The sequence below is a fragment of the Etheostoma spectabile genome, chromosome 5 (genome assembly GCF_008692095.1).
Source record: "Etheostoma spectabile isolate EspeVRDwgs_2016 chromosome 5, UIUC_Espe_1.0, whole genome shotgun sequence".
In the NCBI taxonomy this organism is placed as follows: Eukaryota; Metazoa; Chordata; class Actinopteri; order Perciformes; family Percidae; genus Etheostoma; species Etheostoma spectabile.
Genome location: NC_045737.1, coordinates 35,419,443 through 35,424,399, shown reverse-complemented (window position 1 = coordinate 35,424,399; position 4,957 = coordinate 35,419,443).

Genomic DNA, 4,957 nt, shown 5'->3' with positions numbered 1-4,957 from the left:
CTTCTAAAGGTAATGTTTTGGTATTAGTACTAAAGCTTCATGCACCCAGTTGAATTAAAAAAAGACGTCATTCTACAAAAACACACACGTATATCGAACTCAAACGTCTTCTCCTGTTGTTTTTGTATCTCCAGGTTATTGGTTGAACTGTGCTAATATAGGTGTGACTAGCATTCAATCGTGGCTGCAAGAATGGGGGCAAAACAATTGCCCTTTGTTATAATTGCCTTAAAGCCACATGGCCCAATGTAAGCACCTGTTCTTTTTTTAAATAAGATTATTAGATATTGACACAGTCACAGAAAGTGTGAATAGTACGTAGCCTGTATGGCTACAAGTTATTTTCTTGACCCCATCAGCTGATCAATGTGTTTGAGTAAAATGTACTTTTAACTCAATTCAAAAATACCTAGTAAACACTTGAATAGTTGCCTAGTCTCTGCAAAAATAACAGTAGACGTTTGCTTTAATGATGCATGCCATCTAAAGGAATTTGAACCATTTACAAAAAATATATATTAAGTAATATTATTAGATAGGCTACTACAGTAATCGGAGTATACTTTGAGGTGGGGGTTTATGCGAGATACAGTAAGGGCAATTGTAACGCTAACTTTTCTGCATTACATTTAATATTATAGTCTTGTCATTAGTGTAGCCTATAATTCACTATAATTAATTAGTGCACAGATGTATGCTTGTTATATCAAAAGAGGACTCGTATATTTCAAGTAGTCTGTGAATTCAGAATCAGAATCAGCTTTATTCGCCAGGTATGAGACACATACGAGGAATCTTTCTTTGGAGCATCGTTACTAATAATGTGCTTACACACACAAAACAACCAAAACAGCAATTGAGGGTACTGCAGGGGGTCGCGAGTTTTGGTTGATAGATTTTTTATATCCCCCCCCCCTGCAATTTTTTCCATAATTGAAATGTCTTTAAATCCACATTAACATGAACTACACCTGTAGTAAACAGATAAATGGAGGCAGAGATGTCTTTCAGTCATCAATGCACATGGCACTATAGGACCAGTTTGATATAAACACCATGTTATAATATATATATAATTAGGGGGTCCCCCTCCATCTCGCCATCAGTTTGGGGGTCCTTGGCCGGAAAACGTTGAAGAACCCTGAGCTAGATGATAATACCTACCTGAAGACATATAAATCCATCCTGTGGGGAACCACAGTCTATGTGGGGAACTGAAGGTTTGTACCAATTTCATGAATCCATTGGATAATTCATCCAAAACCTCAAGTGGCAACAATAGAAGAGAAAAAAAAGTCAGCGCTTTATCCTCTGTGGGCCAGAAAAGTCTGAACGGCAATCGATCCCATAGTTTCTGAGATGTTTCAGTCTGGGCAGAGACCGCCTTGCCATCGATAGAGCCACGCTGCATTCATCCACAGTCAAGATCAAGCCCTGAGTCCATATTATAATCTTGATCCATTTAACTGGAACAAGTGAGGCAAGGAAACGCTCCATACCAGTACAGAAAGCCTCCTCCTGACCTGCCGAAGGCTGACAACAAGGTACGGAAAAGAGTAGTATTTACACGTTGGAGGAAAGATTTAGATATGAAACAAACAAGGTTGTGTCATAACATCACACTAAATCAATACATACACTATACAGAGTGCTTGAACATGGGCTGGGCTTAAGCATGGAGAACAGTGGACATACCAAACGGGTAGTCCCTAACACCATACGAGCACGAGCTGCTTCCAAGTAAATTATTGATCTACATAAAGGACAAGGCAGCTCAAGAATAACGTAGTTTCAACTCTGAATCTTCAGACCGTGACAGGCACTCAGTGTGTGAAGCAATCCACTACTGCAGTCAGAGGAGAGCGAACGACTCCGTTCTGGATTGGCTGTTGAGAAATTGGGTCATGCTGCCGGGAGGGAACAGCACAAATCTTCACATCATTTGGCGCAACGCTGTGTTCGCACAATGCTAATTACCATGGTGAGACTGAAAACTCTGTTACATAACTGATTTCTGCAAACACACACACACACACACACACACCACACAAGTCAGTATTTATTTCAGATAGTCATGAGAGCTCATATTTATTTTATTTAACCGTGGCTGCCCTCTAGTGGAGGGCACGTGTCCTGCTAGAGCATGAGGAGGGCACCTTGCATGTACAACAAGGCAGGAATAGACTTACATGGCACACAATTAGCCTCCAAAATACAATTAAAGAACACATAGGTTGATAAGTAGTGTGTTTTTGCAGGGTCAATGATGTTCTTTAGCCACTAAGAAACTACTAAATGGTTTTTGGTCAAGAGGAATCTGAGATCAGGGGGTGAAGTGTGACATTTCCAACTCAATATGACAGAAAAGATCCAAAAACAGTTGCTAAATGTATTTTATTTGTTATGTTTTGTTCCCTATTTTAACTTGCACTACTTTCTGCATAGATTTCATCTTGTTGTTGCGTGAGGCTCCCTTTCTTCTCATACATATTTTGTTAGCACTGTAGAGCAGTGATTCCAAAGTGGGGGTCGGGACCCACAGGGGGGTCGCGAGCCAGAGAGGGGGGGGGGGGGGGGGGGGGGTCGCAAGTTGATTTCCAGAAATAAAACAAAAAATTTACAAAACGATTAGAAATAGCATGTGTTGGCCATGATTTTAACACAAGATAAAACTAGTGGCGGAATTAAAAATGAAACCAAGCAGATAAATAAAAAGGGAACGGCTCTTTTGATCTTCTTTGACCACTCTGACCCCTGAGGTCATCGCGACATATTAGCGACAGAATCAGCTGTAGCAGGGCGGTGTGCAGCGTGACTGGATGTGGAGGAGGATCTCCGAGTAGCTGGTCTCCAACATTAAACCAGGACTGGACTCCAGTCCATGTGCTCCGAACATATCGCACATCCATCTCATTAGGTTAAGTTCAAATTAAAGAAATGAGTGAATTACTGTAGAATAATGTCACGGCTGTTGTGTTATTTTGTGTTGTCATATGCTCTGTGTTGGAGACGCCTGTAGTGCGTGCGCGGTTGCGCGCAATGTTTACGTACGTTTAAAGTGTGTGTGTGGGGGGGGGGGGTCACAAGTCACTTGCACCGTTACTTTGGGGGTCGTGGGCTGAGGTTTAGGGAACCCTGTGTTAGAGGGTGCCTGAGACCGAAGATGTGATGATGATGATAACAAAACTGAAACATGGACCTTCCTCTTCAGTGCGTGAGAGCCCGTGTAAATCACAGAGAATGGACAGAAAACATGCAGGAGAAGACGTTTGAGTTCGATGTCAGGGTGTGTTTTGTGGCAACTGCCAGGTAGAATGACGTCTTTTTTTAATTCAACTGGGTGCATGAAGTTTTAGTACTAATACCAAACATTACCTTTAGAAGATAGTAAAGAAACTCACCAAAGTACCTACTACTCTACTTTGTTTGCACTGACCGTATTTGTTCAGTTTGATGTTTTGTTATAAATGTCTTTGTCCTTATGGAACTGTATTGTGGATTTATTGTCAAAATCTATTTTTCTACATCGATGTCTTGTATTAACGTTGTCTGACGTGCTGGACCAGGTTTTATGTTTCTGCAGAACAGGAACCTGCTGAAAACCAGTTTTTAAACGAGTCAGGCCCGTTTTTATATTGCAATGTAATGGTACTTTTTCTAACTTTCCGTTATAATAAACATATGAAATGAAATGAAAAGAAAATACTTTGGAAACATGTTTTTACAAATCCGAGCCAAATTTAATTCAAAAGATACCAAATGTAATAGGGGAGACGGGGGCAATGTACCACATGTTGACGTTTTAATCAGAAACAAGCTGATGACACTTACTCCGAACATGAGTATTATATTTCCCTCCCTGTGGAAAAGTAGTGGGATTGTTTCACCTCGGCTTGACAAAATAATTGATTTTGAGGTATGGAGTCATTTTTTTGGATGAACAGTATTTATAATTTGCAGTCTAATGACTTAAACTTACATTATTTGGTATCTTTTGAATGAAATTTGGTTTGGGGTTTGTAGAAAAACATGTTTCCAAGTAGTTGTGTAGGTACTTTGGTGAGTTTCTTTACTAAATCTTCTAAAGGTAATGTTTGGTATTAGTACTAAAGCTTCATGCACCCAGTTGAATTAAAAAAAGACGTCATTTACAAAAACCACCAGCTATTCGAACTCAAACGTCTTCTCCTGTGTTTTTGTATCTCACAGTTATTGGTTGAACTGTGCTAATATAGGTGTGACTAGCATTCAACGTGGCTGCGAAGGGGGCAAAACAATTGCCCTTTGTTATAATTGCCTTAAAGCCACATGGCCCATGTAAGCACCTGTTCTTTTTTAAATAAGATTATAGATATGACACAGTCACAGAAAGTGTGAATAGTACGTAGCCTGTATGTACAAGTTATTTTCTTGACCCCATCAAGTGATCAAGTGTTTGAGTAAAATGTACTTTTAATCAATTCAAAAATACCTAGTAAACACTTGAATAGTTGCCTAGTCTCTGCAAAAATAACAGTAGACGTTTGCTTTAATGATGCATGCCACAAAGGAATTTGAACCATTTACAAAATATATATTAAGTAATTATTAGATAGGCTACTACAGTAACGGAGTATACTTTGAGGTGGGGGTTATGCGAGATACAGTAAGGGCAATTGTAACGCTAACTTTTCTGCATTACATTAATATTATAGTCTTGTCTGTCATTAGTGTAGCCTATAATTCACATAATTAATAGTGCACAGATGTATGCTTGTTATATCAAAAGAGGACTCGTATATTTCAAGTAGTCTGTGAATTCAGAATCAGAATCAGCTTTATTCGCCAGGTATGAGACACATACGAGGAATCTTTCTTTGGGCATTGTTACTATATGTGTTACACACACAAAACAACCAAAACAGCAATATACACACTAATATGTACACACAATATGTACATACTCTAAACGAAAATA